The 17,341-nt window shown below is 36.5% G+C and overlaps 1 protein-coding gene across 1 annotated transcript in view; it reads left to right on the forward strand.

Annotated features, from left to right (window-relative positions):
* Positions 1-14,609, forward strand: part of LOC144246477 (uncharacterized) — a 61,178-nt gene extending 46,569 nt beyond the window's left edge. The window contains exon 4 of the mRNA XM_085580501.1: positions 1-14,609. This exon is cut by the window's left edge and continues 16,757 nt beyond it. The gene's annotated coding sequence lies outside the window, so the exon portion shown is untranslated.
* Positions 14,610-17,341: the final 2,732 nt, after the last annotated feature.

The raw sequence follows: 17,341 nt of genomic DNA on the forward strand, positions 1-17,341 counted from the left end.
GAATGAAAGAAGCTTAAAAAAATAAATATTTCAGGTTGATGCTGCTTCTTTAAAAACACATCTAGAACACAGTAGACTTGTTTGGTGTAACTCCTTTTGTGTAAATCCTTCCACAGATTTCATAACTGAATGTTTCCCTGGTGAAGCTTGATGAGAAATTCCTCTGAAATCTGTTTTAGGTAACTAATATTGCCCTTGCTGATTGGCTTACTCAATGTGAAATAGTTAATAATTTATTTTTTGCATGAATGAAACTCAGAATATACTCTTCTATGACTTCACCAGTCCTTATTTTATGGAACTATGGCAGCAAATTTGTAGTATTAACTACAGCTGTAGGAAGTGATGCCCTGCATAAATTCATATCCTGCATAGTCTTTGTAACCATGCTCCACCAGGAGAGGTTTGAAATGTGCAAATCAGAGGCTATTTGCCATTGCTTAAAACCCCACTTTTTACGTGTCATGCTTTTTAAGCTTTTTGCCTAGCTCTAGTTTATTTTCTGATGACTGATCAACTTAGTGTCCACATAGTTGCCAACTATTTATTTTGTGATTTAATAAGAAATTCATACACAAGTTTAAAATAAACTGTTGTCTAGGAAAATTGATACTTATTTAACGTCAGGCTTTCCAAATTGTACTTTAATTCTAGTTAGAGTTATTCAGAAGATATGAAGTAAAAAAAGAAAACCTGCATAATTAAAGACTGGCTTTTTAGTACCTTAATGATGTATCAAGCAGAATAAATGTGTTAAGGTAGTCTCAACAGGGAGCTAAACAGAACAAGAATGATCAGCCTTGTTTCTAGTAATATAATTCTCTAATATTCCATTCTTTTCTCCTAGTTGTTTTCATGAACTTGCAGTGATTAAAATACATTTTATTTTCCAGCCATATTAAAAACTTGCTGACTTGCCTAATCTCATTAAATATTACAGTGCTATACTTAACAGTAAAAATAATACACTTACAGTGTATTTATTTCTGTATCAAGGGACAGTGATATGGTGTGGCAGACTTGACAATGTAAATGTGAAACTTCTTCCATGTATATTTAAAAAGAGTGGTAAATGGGACATACATATAAGAAAAGGGCAGGAAATTGATTGCTATTGATATAAAATTTGTTTATTGTTATAAACCGAGCAAGTTGGGTGTGACTGTGCTGTATGTATGTGGGCTATTTTTTTTCAGCCATTGCTCTCCATCTCAGGATGCAGTTCTTGCTCTCATGCCTTTGCAGAGGTGTGTGTGAAAGGGCAGGGTCACTGCAAAGGAGACCAAACCTCCCTGTTTCTTATTAGGAGAGCACATCCTTTGCAGCAGGTGTAGGGGAGAACAGGGAACTATCTTCTGAAGACCTACAAAGACTGCAGCTTTTGGTGTAGCTGCTGTGCTGAGATAGGTCTTTGGAGGTCATAGGAGGTGTTTGCAGCAAGTCATAGATGAGTCTGTGATCTGCAGCACTGCTGAGAATCCAGGTGACATTGTGCCACTTGCTTGATACTTGTGGCATTTTTGGCTTATAAGACCTAAATTATGCCTTGCCATCCTTGGCAAATGGCAAATGCTGTCTTTACTGCCATTTTCTGGGATGTGGGAGTGTGTCTACAGTGATGAGCCATATCCATGTAGTTGCATTCATAAAGGAGCTACAGTTAGGCACTATTTGGGCACTTGAAATTTGGAAGCCTTTGTACTTCTCTTAGCAGCCCTTCCCTGTAACATTTCAGAGTGTGTTCTGGGAGATCTATCCACTCCCATGTGCAGAAATGTTCCAAACCCATCAGCTTGGTTAAACTAGAACACCTCTGGCATGGCATCCTCCATGTGGCAGCCCACAGATTCTCCCCTAGACAGAAGGGAGGCACAGAGCCAACTGAAGATTTGTGCCAGTTGCTGATGACCTTATGACTCATATTTTGAAAAAGGCAAATGAATGAAACTGAAAGAACAGCAGTATCCTGTTGTCTTGACCAGGTGATGAATGCCTCTGGTGAGACAGTACAGGCTGCATGCAGAAATGCTGGCTCATGACAGCTGCTGCAGGTGTCAATGTGTGTACTGACTGTCCGAAATAAAATGGAAACACTGAATGGTGAAGCTGCACAGACAAGCAGAATGACAATCAAATGTGAAGAATATGACTGATGTATATGCTAAGATATTCAGGTCAGTGAGAAAAATGAGGCCTGTACAGATGTAGGTAGGTATCTCTTCCTAAAACTTGACTATAATAGATATGCACACTCTCCTCTGCTTTTTTGCTCTACTTCAGTGTCTCTGGTATTCATTATTCTGTAGAAAACTGTAGAATAACATACTTTTGCTGCATTCAAAAATATTGAGAAGATCTGAAATACTGCAGAAAGGAAAGCTGGACCTAGACTAACAGAGCTGGCTATTTTATGAACTCCAGCACTGTCACTTGGCAGGATTTGACATGGCATGTAAAGAAGCCAGCTCAGTCTAGCCAAGGGCCTCATGGCAACTGCATCCCCCTAGCTCTGATTATTAGTTCCTCCTCTAAATTTTGGAAAATAACAACAGATGGATTACTTGTTTAGAATAAACAAGGCAGTCAGAGGGAGAGCAGAGCCAACTGTGCTGATATCCCAGTCTTTCCCTAATGATCCATTAGTCCAGCTACTGATGTGACTCCACGTTGTCAAGTTGGTATGACAAAAACACGGTCCAGCATGAATGGTGAAATTTTCCTACCCTATGTTCTGGGAAACATTTGCCAGGATTTCCCCTGACAATTTTTCTTTAAACAAAATATAATTAAGAAAATGAAATTGTTGAGTGCAAAATGAGAATTTTCTGCACATCCTCTTAGAAAGAAACAAGAAAATTCAAAACGTTATAGCAAAATTAGATTTGAATTAATTTCTCACAGGTGTCAGAAAGGATTAGATGGCTGATTTCCTTTCTCAAAAGCATCATGTACATTAACATACTTTAAAATATTCTGTACACTATCAGTATATTTTCTTCTCTCTATAAATCTGAAAATCTGGGATGCAGCTGTTTGTTAGTTCAACTTCCATTTAAAGACAGTGTGATTCGGGTTATGATTCCAAATAGAAAGTTTTGGATAGTAATTTGTCATTAAAAAAGGTTGTTTTTGTTAAACTCTGACAGTGTAAGCATGCCCATTTCAGAGGATTCTTGTGTAGAAAAAAGACCAGCAAAATACAACAGTTTATTTGACTTACATTTTTACATTTACAGAACAGGATATTTTGCTTTAAAACAGCTCTTTTCTATTTTGAGAAGTTCTGTTAACTCTACTCAAAACCTTGAAATGAGTTTAAATTAGGTAATACCATGTTAATTAGTTAAAAATAAAATCCTAGGCATTAGAAAAAAAATTTCATTTGGAATATTGCTTCTCAAGGGTGTTTAATTTTTCTCTTTATTCTCTCAACAGTAAAAAGCTTTCAGATTAATTTAATTCTCTGCAAAATAAAAAAATCCTTTTTCCAATAAATGTGAGTCTATTTATTTTTGAAAAATTTACTCAAGCTTGTGATTTTTCTTGAGACACATTGCCAGAAAATGATGGACACATTAGTTTTCCTGGATCAGTATTCAAATTGGGGGCATCTTTTTTGTATTTTTGGAGTTATAAGTAGAAAAACATAATTTTTAGAAGTTTGCAATTTTACCATTTCTGTTTTCCTGTGAGTACTTTGTTTTATTGCAGAAGAACATAGGTGCAGTGAAAGATAGACATTAAAGCAAAATGCTGTCTGTAGTTTAAGAAAGTTTCTTCCTTTTTCCCTTCTCATCCTCGTGCTTTAGTTTTCCCAGTTCTGATCCAGATGGTTCTCTTCAGATTCAAGCATAAGCTCAAGTTCCAAGTTATCCAGGCAAATTAGCTATAATGAGTAGGGAAAAAATTAATAATTGATTTTATATGGAAAAAAAGATACAGTATCAGGAACAATCAACGCAGTAAGAATTTATATTACATCATAGGGGAAATACCTACAGGAGCATGAAAACATACTAACTGAGTCGCCATAAACACAATTAAGTTTTATGTTGATGGAAATATTTTTATTTATGGAAATAAATAAAGTCCTTCAGAGTGTAGCATGGTTATTTTCCCCAGCAACTGAATTTTTTATGCATTTTTCAGCTGCAGTTGGTATTAAGCTTTTATAAAGTTCTATGACAATGAACAAATTTCAGCTTTTATATAGCTTTCATTTCTTACATGCAAGGTATTTTCATTGAAATTAGTCAAAGTCTTAGAAATTAGTCAATGCATTCATAAATGATGACTGCAAAAAACCACAAATGTAAGTTGCATTGAAGGTTGGTGTTTACATCCCATCTTTTTATGCCATAATTTAGTATGATTTTGAATAAGAAGATAATGCATTCAGTTTTGGAAATGACTGAGGGAAGAATTACTACTTTTTTCTTCCACTTCCCAGGGTTAGTGAAAAATCAGGTGTTTCAGCTGTAGTGAAAAGCAGGGAAATGGAAAACAAAATGGAAGCAGGATGCCAGATGCATAAAAACGGCCATACTGCTGTGAGTAGTTAGATAAACTGATGCAGAAAAAGGGCATGAATATAAAAGTTCTCCTGAAACCACGTGTGGATTTATTCAGGAGAGTTACCAATGCAAACACAAATGATAGGCTCAGGCCCACCCTTGAGCTGAGCAAAAAACCCTTCCTATGACAGTGATGTCCCAGCAGCTTGGCTCCAGTACAAAGCAGCAGCCCTAGATTAGGCTGGCTCCTGTATAGCCACACCTTTTCATCCACTCATCAGCGCTCTGAAAAAGAAGTGCAAAAGCAGGTGAAGCGATGAACACAGAATCATTGTGCTGTTTGTGACTGCATCTGCTTGAGCAAACTCTTGAACACAGAGTTGCAAGGGGGCAAATGGAAGAGACAGGCTTCAGAGAGGCTTTGGGAATCACCACCGCAGAGATGGCACCACTGATTTTAAACAGCTGATCTGAGTCATGCCACACAGAGCCTCCAACACTTACTCTTACTATTAGAAGTGCTTCCTAGCACTTCTGATAGTAGGAATGGGGTGTAGAAGTCTGAATAAAGCCCCTGGAATCCCCCTGGTTCTGTCTCATGCAAAGGCACCTCTATTTGCAAAGCTCTGTGCCTAAGTTAAGCTCCACTCGCCTGAGCTGCCTCACTTGTGAAGCAGCGAGCTGTAGCCAATGCTGCCATCCCTCCTCAGCCTGTCTGGAGCACTGGAAGATTTCACAGCTTTGCTATCAAGGAGTGGATGGTGGGAGCACTTCCTCCACTACTTCAGGTAAACACTCATTTCCTCCGAGTCATTCTGACCTGCACAGCTTAGGGGGCACATCATTACCCCTGTTCAAACAGAGCCCAGGAGAGACATTAGCAAGGGCAGGAATAGTTTAACCCAGCTTGGCTGGGTCTGGATGAGAATGTGTGGCCATGATAGGGAATCAGAAGCAATAAGAAAAATGAGAGCTTGAACTAATGGGTTAATGTAGTTAAGGCAGTTTGGCTGTGCTGACAGAAAGCATCCTTGCTTATTCAGCTCATTTGATCTTCATATTTCTTGTTCTGGGGAATTTAATACACTAGATTCAACAGAGATGATGTTAAGTAATCTTTTCATAAAATCACAGTTTTGTGAATGATATTGAGAGGTCATATTTTAACCTTTCCCTTACAATAAAACAAGACATTAGCATTTTTATGTGCAGGTCTATGTATATTATGCATTTTGTATAATGATTGTCAAGGGGGAGTTTTTCACAGTCATTTAGGAGGCAATTATTTTGATGAATGAGTAGCTCTTGCCCTTGATAGCTGCTAAAGTGTGTCAGGTTTCTTTTAGATGTTACAGACTGTGAGAAACAGAATCAATGATGTTTTGGTGAACGGGGATTTTTCTTCTTTTAGTATACTTGATGCAGTCACTGGATACTGGAGGTGATATCAGAATTATTTTTCTCTGACATTCTTTCTAACCTTTGCTTTCCACTTAATTATACTATTAGTAATTTTAGGTACGTTACTATCTCTGGGTGGTCCAAAAATTCATGACTACTGGTGTGAAGACTCATGACAAAAGTACCTCTTCAGCAATTTTAATAAACGTTTTAATTTCCCTAGTGTTAGTTTTTTCAAGTAAATATGAATGACTTTAAAAGTCTCAGAGCAGAAACAATACCAGATAAAAAGCTTATTTTAAATTACTTTAAAAAAAATAACTCATCAAATCACATAACAGCAGTGGTGCTTCATATGTTTAACATAATTGCATAAATCAAATCAGCATCAAGTATCTTTTTCTGAAGTTGTCAAAATATTTTCAGACAATCATTTCAGTAAGTGCTGTTTAATGTTAGATGTTTACATGCTAGGGAAAAAAAAAATAAATATGCTTTCAGAATTTCCATATCCAGTTTTAAGTCCTGAGTATTTACACATAACCATTACCACTTATTCTGTGAATGATTTTTACAAGATATTGAGAAATATATTTTCCCAACAATACCTAATTACTTTGTAAAATACAAAAAAATAGCTCCCTTTTTTTCTGCTAGCTCCTCTAACATGAGGGGGTGATTTTCAGTGTAATGACAGACCTCTAGACTGGAAGTTTCTTGAAAGTGTAAATGTGTTGTGTGACTAAGAGACCAAGCATGCAAAACCTTAGCATAAGTTATAACTAATGAATTTACCAAAGCATTTACCTATTTTTGCTCTTCCTTTCACAGGGTGTTCAGGTATTTTGGATTCCTTATGCTTGTGCCATGAGACATAGCAAAACTACCTTCTGTATCTCATTACTAGTTTTCATTAAGCTTGTTGAATTACCTGTCAAGTTCTGAAATATTAATGAGGATTTGGAGAAATCAGCTAGTACAATAATTAGATGGAAATTGGAGGCCTTATCAATTAATACTTCTGCTAGAAACAGTTTGGGGCTTTTAATTTAGAATAGTTGGACTCTCTTATATGCAGTCTTTCAATGAGAGGGCCATTGCCTTGTAGAGAACAAAAAGAGGATTAGGAAAGTGCAGTTGTGCACACAAATCAATAAACATGGTGTTGATGTAGTCTACAAAATGAAATTTTGTCTTTGAAGGTTGAATGTAGTATTCTTCCAAAACTTCCAAATTTTAAGATGTTACAAGTAGGCGCGATTTAAGAGACTTTCTTCAAAATGTTTTTCCTTCCTTTAAAATGTCACTAAGGTGATACAGCATATTTTGTAGCTAAGGCACTCTATAACTGATCATTTGTTGAATGATATTACACTTTTGATACAAAGTTTGCCTATATCAAATGAAATTATCAAAAAGTCAAACTTTGAGAAATTTTTGTTATGCCCTTCTTTTTCAATCTAGTAAAACATTGATGGTAATCATATTCAAATGCTATGTTCAGCTTGAAATATGGCAGCGACCTGGAGAATATCTCTACCTGGAAAAAAAATAAAGACAAGGGAGATAAATCTTGTTCTTAACTGAATCCAGAGGTTTTCTCAGCTTCTGATCTCAGAGTCATTCCCTTCTACTCTGTAAGCAGACTTATCCAGTCTTGTGCAGTCTGTGTGAAATACATGAGACCTCCTACTCCCTCCCATTACTTCTCATGTGGTTTCTCTGCTGGTGCAGAGTTTCTCTGTGCAGAGGTCCCAGTGCCAGGTACAGCTGGCTGGCAGCTGGATCCTTGCACCCTGTCCCTGGAGAGCTCCTGCAGAAGGCTCCTGCAGCTGCCAAAGCAGCCTGTCTACCCTCTGGTAATCACAGGAATAATACCAGGATAGATATTTCAAACAGGCTGCAAAAGGTGTGCTGCCACAGCTGTAAAATTGCAGATGAAAATCTATGAAATAATTTTTCCTGAGTGCAAACTTTTCAGACATAAATTTCTCTTTTCTGCATGCTTATAGAAAAACGTATAAGGACCCTATTTCTACTGCTGCATGGATTTAGATGCTGCTATGACACAAACGAAATAATATCAGTCAGCAATGAAAGACTTGATGAAAATTTTTCCATTGTACATGTTGTAGGAACATTTACTGTTTTCTTTCTATATGGAATTGCTCACTAGATGTCCTCATAGGATCAGAACTCATGGAGTATTTTTTATAATGAAGGTTGGAAATTGCTATATTTGTCCAATCCTTAATGATTATGAGCTGTAAAGGGAAAGTAACCACGTATATCTCTCTCTGAATCAGCTGGAAAATTAAGACATACAGATGGACACGGCCAACGTTACACCAATTTTTTACATTTCAGTTTTAAGACTGTGGCAGTTTTTGCTGGCTTTTTACAGAATCCATACAGGATACTGAGCAAATATAAATGCTGGCTTAATATATAAGTAAAAGTCAATGTAATAATTTTCTGATAGGAAAATATATAGTGGGGAAATTAACAGTGCATAAAAAATAAGTTAATCAAGAACTTGAAAGGCTTACCATTGCATGAACAGACTTCAGATAATAATGTAGAATATAAGAATTATTATAGTCTCAAATTAAACTTGTTAGTTTTCTAGGAAAAAGTGTTATGATACACAAAGTTAAGTGCAACTGATTCATATTGAATAATATATATTTAATTGTATTTAATAATATATAATATGTAATATATATTTTATTTGTATTGAAGAAAAAATATTCATGTCTTATTATTATTGGTTATTTGCCTTCAATGTAACTAAAACTACTCCCACTATAAGACAGTCTGTCTTTTTATTAATTTTATAGCAATAGTTATGCTTCTTGTGAGGCCAAAATCTGTCTTTTCTAAGCTAGTTTGTTAACATGGATTTTTTTCAATTGCAACACCAAAACTGACCATGACATTGAATAATTTATCCTCCTCTGTAACATGGGCCATAAATGTTTGATAAGATAAATGTAAGTAGTTTCAGATTGTTACAACTGCACTTTTGGAGCTGATGCTTTTGGAGAATGTAGAATGTACCTCAGGTAAATTTTTGTCTCCATCATGTTGCACACAGTTAAAGAATAATTTAATCCTCTGTACAGACTTGTGCAAAGATCCTTTTTCTCTTCACAGGACCTAGGAAAGGGGTTGCTAGGGAGTTGCTAGTCTGTCTCATTATTATACAAATTAACATGGTTTTTCCTGTTTTATGAGCATTTCTAAAACAGGGCCCTTAATGGTGTTCTGAATGACCACTTTGTATTTGGGACCATCTATCCAGCAAGGAGTAATGCAGTAGAATTGCCTTTACCCATTTTCTTAATTATTTAAACTGATCAAATGGTTTTTCTACCAACTTCTAGTTATTCCCTACAAGTGTCATTAGCAAAACAAAACACTAACAACTTTTAGTGGAACAGACGTAGGACATATTGGAGTAACAAATCAATTTTTCCTTCAATAGATGTAACTGACAAAACACAGCTTTGTCTGGGAAAAAAAGGCAAAAATTGAGGAAAACCACAAATAAGCAAGTATCTTTAAAAGTCAGTGAAAGAATCCAACTCAGAGTACTGAAAAGCTATTACTTGGAGATAAGCAGTCTTGTAAACTGAGAATGTGAACTACTTTGAGGCAGTTGCTTTTTGGGTATGCTAATTTTTCTTTTCCTGAAAGAGTTAACTCACAGATATACCTAACATAAAAATACCTGCCAAGTTAAAAGCAGTTATGTAAGTCTTGTACAGAAATAGAAGTGGCAAATGGGGGCAGGTACCTCTTGGAAAATACACTCACTGAGAAGCATCAGTGAAATAGCAGCATCTGGAAGGAAGCTAATCTAAAGTAAAACTAGAATTCATAATGTCTGATAATTTAATTGTGAACATGAGTAAAAGATAAAAGTAGTGCCATATCTGAGATCTAAATACTGATACTCCCTACCTTAGTGAAACACCAGCACTACCACCTGTGTTGCTTGGCAATGAGAATGTTTATAGATACAGTTGAAGACAGTGGAGGAAAAGATCAATGGTCAAGCAGAGCTGATTTATACAGAAAATTATTTTCTGAAAGGCAATTGTACATAAGATGATTATGAAGGTCCCTAGGAAATATGGATTATATTAGAAAGTATTTTAGCTTAGGAAACCTAAGCTACATCGGATCTTGCTAGGGTCAGATGGAGATGAGCTTTTGCAAAGTCCAGTCAAATTAGCCTCGTGCACTTATAACTTGTCTGGGGAAGCTTATCTTTGAGAACCAGAGGAGACATCTATCTTCCCTAGCATTTGCAATTATCCCTCTGTGTGATGATGTTCAGCCTGGTGCATATAAACATAAATTAATTGTCTAAATTGATGGAAGAGAACATAAACAGTAAAATAACAAAACCAACCAACCAAACAAAAGGGAAAGTAAACAAACAGCAAAAAACCCTCAAACAACTCAACATCAACCCAGTAAAACCCAACAGCAGCCCTCAAAAGAAATTTGGGCAAGCTATTAGTGAATAGTGTTATATTTATAGCGATATTGGCAATGTCCTTTTGCAGAAGAGATGCTCCTAAGAGGTAATGGTATGAATTCATATCTTCTGAACTGCTTTAAATTTGACAGTGAATAAGCACTTTGAAATTGAACTTCTAGAAAGCAACACCGGGATCCCCCACTGGTGCACATTTGTGCTGCTCTGTTCATGTCAACGCTCTTAGGAGTTTTAAAATATATTAAGCTCCTGTTCAAAACCTGGTGCTTTTATAAGAGGTACCTTTGTTATCTTCTGTTCTGTACTGTTCCCAAATGTTGCAGTCTGCAGGTCTCTCTTTGCTGCTACAGTGTCAGCATGACCCAGTAACGTCCTTCTCCAAGCAGAAGCTAATCAAGTAATGTATTTTTTGTAGAAAACAGTATTCATGGACAATTGCTTGAAGATCATAGAATCTTCTCCACAGGATTTTTTTTCATGGTATTTCAGTTTCTAAAGTATGCTTTCATTAGTGTCTTCTGCACAAGCTGGTAAGTTCAGCTCTGCTTAACTGCTATTCTTCTTGGAAAACAGGAGAGACTGGACATGCAAGGATAGGTTAGTTCCCCATGTGTGTTCACAGCTGCTGATGCTGCTGGAAGTTCATTCATTCTCCACTGTAATGTGGGAGTCTCCAGATTTCCTCTAAATCATAGATGGCAGCACACTTATCACAGTATCACTCTAAAAATCAAAATTGCCAGAATAGAACACCTGTGTCATTTCCAATATCACCTGTGTGAGAAACCATGATAGAGGGAGGCAGAAGGAGCCAAATACCCAGTTCCATGACTGAATATGAAATGTTATTTCTAAATCTTTCTTGTAGCAATCTCCCTTGTTATCTAGTCAACATTTGAAATCGATCTGATAGCTAACTGAAATACAATTTATAATATCTGAATTTTCCTTATCAATGCAGTGTGCCTGAGTATGTAAGATCTTATGCACCTGAGGATGCAGGCATGTAGGATGCTACAAAATTTTGGGTCAAACCCCAGGAAATGCGGTAGGAGTTGCACTCTTGATTTAGTTAATAAAAAACTGTTATTCATTATAACACATATTTTGGCATTTGTATTCTCCTGAAGTCTTCCAAAATTAACTGTGGGAAAAAAATTCTGCAGATAGAGGACTGCTAGAGATTTTAGTGAGCTGAAGCAGCTGTAGTGACCACACCTATGACAGGATAATGAAAAAACTGTTCAGGCTGGACTTTCCCTCTTTTATGTGGACTAGCAGTTTATTCCAGCCCCCCATTCCTCTGCAGCCTCTTCATCTCAACTTTGGAGCATACTTGGGCTGTTCCTTTATTTGCTTCTACTTAGCTCATGTTGCCTTAGGTAAAAACATTGATTCAGTCTGTTTTCAACAGACTGAGCCCATCACTGCCCCCACTTTCCATCTCTCACCTGTTTTGGCCAGAACTGCAGCAGCCCGAAATGAGACTCTGCCCAGCACTGTGTACACAGGCAAGCAAGCAGCATAGAGAAACAGATACAATAAATGTAATTATAGCATATAACATTGAAATAGGAGAAACAGCCGTATAAGGGTCTATTTGTAGGATAGAAGTCTGACTTTCTACATACAATTTTTGTTTCCAAAAGCATAACCAGACATGAAAGAAATAAAAGGTATTCAGTTGTAGCATGACATTATTTTTCATCTTCTGTCCAGTTGCCCTGCTGAAACGTCCCTTTCATTTTGTGACCTTCACTGTAGCCTGCAAGGTTTTTTAAAATTCTGACAGTATTTGTGTTTTGACAACAGGTGTCAGCAGTAAGTTGAAATGACATATGAAAACCTGAACTAGGTCGATAGTTTAGAATTGGCATGAAGAATTAATATGAGGTTTATTTACAAAACTGTTACTGTGCTTATATTTCTCTTTGATGAGGCTGTGAAGGTCCCCCATCTCACCAGCTGTGAAGCTTGTACAGTCCTTGATGATTATGATTGGACACAGCTAAGGCACCTCCTGAACAGCCTAGGCAAGATCACAAAGTGCACCATAGACAAAGGTGATGTGAATAAAGGAGATTTTTATGTATTTTTCCATTGGACATGCGCTGGTGTGTGAGAATTGGAGTGTGAAGGGAGGGAGGGAATCGCTATCCAGCCTTGACCCTACTGACCACCTTTTAAAAATTTATTAATTCCACATAAGGCTAAATGGAAATTGTTAATCTAAAAAATATACAATCTCTTGGTGTACTTTTTCCAGTTTGAAATATACTTAGCAAAAGATACAGTGCTGGAAATAATTTAAATTACCACTCTAATGGCCACATTAATGCTGTGTAAAATGGAATGATCTTTCCTCAGGGACTCAGTGTGAAGCTTTACCATAATGCTGATGTTTTGGGACAGTATTTCATTTGAGGTTTCATCATATTTTTCTTCATTGTTATCATCATTAATCTACCAATTTCTCAGCTGACACAACAGATCTTTTAGTACACATTGTTCAGGGGGAAAGTTGAGACAGTTTGACACTTGGAAAAAGTTCATTTTCAAGTGGAAGTGCTTAAACATTAGATTTTAAATGTGTCGCTATTAGACATGCAGAAGTATTAACTGGTGAAACCATGAAATTTAGCGCACAAAGATGGGCATCCAAATTTGAAAATGTTGATCAATTTGAGTCGTCCAAAGCTATTCAAGATGTCTGTAGTCAAGATGAAAAGTGAGCTTGGCTATCTCATCTTTTATTCTTACAGATTATTTAGTTCAGCTGCCCCTTCCTGCACTGACATTTTCTAAGCAGTTATTTCCAGCTGATTTCAGATTCACATCATTGCACCGTCCTGTATTTTGCTAATTAGCAACTATTTTTTGTCTGTAATGGTCTTTCACAGACAGTCTGAATGAGTCTTTCACATCACTGCACTCCTGATCCATGGAATGCCTTTTGGGCCACTGGCTGGGAATGGGCTTTGCTGCTCTGCACATCACATCACAGGTAAAGGAGAACTGGGGAGCTGCAGAAAAGCAAAAAGGTAGTTGTTCTGGTGTTTCAAAAGACCTGGCATTTTCTTATTCTTTAGTATATGAAGTAAATTCAGATTCTGTGGATTAAATTCACAGGCAGTTTATCACATTTCTAAATTGTTAATAAAGATAGTAATTTGAGGTTAATTATGAATCGTCCATCTTCATCTGAGTGGGTAAAGCAGATCAGACTTTCAAATGGGAAATGTCTGGAATAAGGTATTATAGTACTGTGAAGGTCACTGTGGCCACCTAAATACTTGTAAATAAGGATTCATTTATCTGTGATTTTGTAGAGGGTTTTAGAGAATCACTTTGATTCTAGTACTTCTTGTTTCATGGATAATTTTGCAAAATGTCACTAATGTTACATTTTTTGATCTCTGAGAAGGTTATTTTTAGAAAGATGACTAGAGTTGTGGGAATAATAACTATTTTGGCACAACAGCCACAATTTAAAAAAAACACAAAATACACTTGGCTTGGTCTGAGACAAATTTCATTTCAGAATAATCCAAGCAAACTCTTTTGTTACTGATTACTTCATTTGGAGGATAACAAGACTTCAAGATATACATCTTTAGAAAACATGAGGTTTTAAGTGCACTAGCAAAACACTGCATTTTAAAATAATTTAACATCTCTTGTTTCACCCTATCAATCCAGAATACAAATCCTTTCTTCCCCTTTTGATGTGCTGCTTACACTAAGGAAAAAAAGCTAGAAACATAGAAATAACACCAAACTTTTTCCCCACTGGAAGGGGTAATAAATTAAACAGTGACCTAGCGGTCAGAAGCACTTCTGGCAGGTCTTTCATATACGGAAAAATCAGGTCAGCTTCAGTGGTTTCTGTCACCTTACTATGACACCTGAAAAAAAGTACAAGTGTACAACTGGTACTGAAAAACTGTAGATGTCACACACCCACACCATTTATCCTGTGGCCTTCCTCTCATCTTCCCTTCCCTTCCCTTCCCTTCCCTTCCCTTCCCTTCCCTTCCCTTCCCTTCCCTTCCCTTCCCTTCCCTTCCCTTCCCTTCCCTTCCCTTCCCTTCCCTTCCCTTCCCTTCCCTTCCCTTCCCTTCCCTTCCCTTCCCTTCCCTTCCCTTCCCTTCCCTTCCCTTCCCTTCCCTTCCCTTCCCTTCCCCTATTGCCATCCAGGATGGCAATAGCTGCTTCTTGCACTAATTATAGATTTCATAAAATCAAGGGCAATCTATTTGCTGACTTAGAGATGGAACTGACTCATATTTTGATGGACTCATATTTTCTGTCAGTAGGGTTTTTGACAGGCTCAGTGTATGTTTGTTTGGAGATCAAACACTGAGGACACAGCTTTAAAAATGTAAACAAACAGGAAGCAGATGAGGAGAGGAAAACAGTCTGTTATTTGGGAAGATCTGGCATGAAACAAGGACAGGACTTAATTTCTGCTATTTACTGATTTTCTGTGACTTGTGAATAATCCATGTAAATTTTATTTCTAAACAAAAGACAAATAATTTTTAATGGATAGCTGTGGTTTGATTCCTCAAGTTGTTCCAGGCAGGACCCAAAGACATTAGAGTCTGTAGCTGGCACAATGATAAACAATGATTGTCTAAAATTCTATTTAGAAATTAGCCTTGTGCTGTACTTTATCTAGCTGTACTTATTGACTGTCTGGGCAATGTACTTCACATCTTCTGTAGCCCAATGAATCACAGTATGTTATTAAAAAATCAGTGCCGCCTCTGCCATCTCTCATCTCCTAATTGTATGATGCTGCTGAGAGGCTTAAGTAGACACTATGTTGCTGCTACACTCCATCCATCATTGTTTTTGATGTATTTTTGTATAGAAGATATGGAAATAGAGATGTGATCCCTGTGTGTTTCACACAATGCTCAGGCAGGGGAGATGAAGAGGGGAACATGATGATGAAGGCACTGCTCTGTCTATTTCAGTGTAGACCTTTTTTTTGGTATTAAGATGAAAAAGAGGAAAATTTCTCAGCAGATAAGGCATGTGAGGTACACAAAAGAAAATTCCAGACACAGGGATGAGCTAAATTTAAGAAAAACATTGGGAAATGTATATTTACACATACATGTGGAAAAATGCATATTTATATACATATAAAATAAATATTTCAATCAACTAGATGTGTATGTGTGTATGCAAATATATACCTGTATTTATAAAGTACTTGCAATGAGGAATCATGATAAAGGAGATCAGCTAGCATCACATTTTAAGAAAACATCTAATTATGTCAAATATTTTTCCAGTTTTGAAAATTTTCCAGAGGGAGGAAACTGTGTAGGTCAGGACGTTAGGATTATACTGACACACAAATCTTTTAATCTGTGGGATCAGGGAATTCAGCTGTGAGCACAAAAGAGCAAAGTATTTTCACACAAGTAATTCTAACCCTCTGAGGAGAGCTTTAATCCTGTGACTAAGTCCTAGCGAAGTCTGTGAGATCTGTCTGATAATGATGATAAAGTTTCTGATTATATTATAAGCAGAATAAATGGAATGAAATTCAGAATTGAGCTGTGGAGAGAAGGTTTCATACTTTAAATATGTTTGAAGAAGTATGAGAAACCTTAGTGAATGTTGGTCTTTAAATCCACAATTAACAAAAACAAAGTTATTCAATAATATTTCTTGAAGATTTAATACATGCTGTGAAAAAATTTCCAATGTTTGTTCTGGTTTTGCATTCATAATAATAAAATTGGCCAGTGATAAATAGTAAAATGATGAACACATCAGCATTGACATAGCCACATGAAGAGGGGAATCAGTGAAGTGAAAATAGAAAGATATTATGTGCATACATGAGTTTTCTGTTCAGTAGTACAAATGGAGAGGTTCAGGAAGTGAATAGTTCAGTTTGAAGAATTCCACCAACAAGTGCATCTGTTGCTGAAAATTGATCCTTTTGCCATAACTCTCTAGGTAAGATTTCAGGAGAGGGATAAAGTAACATACATGTAGCTTCCAAATCTAACTGAAAGTTCCTCTATATTAAAAATTCCTGACTGGATCAGTATGAACATATTTGAGAATATCTCGAAGCACCTTTACAAGCTCTGAGAACAGACATCTCTTGATATCTAGGATAAAAAAATTGCTGGAATGAGCATTTTGTCTTGAGGTACTCAGTGGAAATTCTTACTCTTTTTAATTTACTTTTTTGTGTACTTTTTGTGTAGTTCATTTTAAAATAGAAAAATTGAAAGTGACACATCAGTCAATTAAAAAAAAATCTATGCAAGAATTTAATTCATACCTCTCACCCAGAATTATTTTACATGTGTCCAACTTTACAAGGTCAACCTAAGTAACAGTTGTGTTTTAAATGCTCTTGTATATTTAATTATATATTTGTTTTTTCTGTGAAATCTTTTGAAACTGTTCTTTGAAGCAAGGCAGTCCCATAGAGATACATGATGCATCTCCATGATGAGCACATGCACATATTGTTTCTATGACATTATCCCTGCCACCTCCCTGGTTAATGTCATCTACCAAGCAGACAGGGTAAGAAAATCCTTTTGCACTGTAAATGGCTCACTGATCCTTTGGGGGGCTACTCCAGACCAGACTCTGTCCATTGGGATATACAGGTAAAGCACATAAAGTGAATTCAGAACCCCTTTTGCTGCCTTTTGTTGATTTTCACTGTGTTTAGAATGAATCACAGGAAAGAGTCACCCAAATGTTATCCTCTACATTGATGCCTTTTGATGCAATCCAATGTTACAACCTTCCTTTTCTGAATGAGGTTTAAAAGGGAAATTTACTTTAGAAAGAGAAATATATGGCCAGCATATTTCTGCCACTAAAAATTCCACTAGCATATTGCTGTATTATCTGCAATAAAACACAA

Source organism: Lonchura striata, chromosome 5 (genome assembly GCF_050655825.1).
Source record: "Lonchura striata isolate lonStrDom1 chromosome 5, ASM5065582v1, whole genome shotgun sequence".
NCBI classification, from domain to species: Eukaryota; Metazoa; Chordata; class Aves; order Passeriformes; family Estrildidae; genus Lonchura; species Lonchura striata.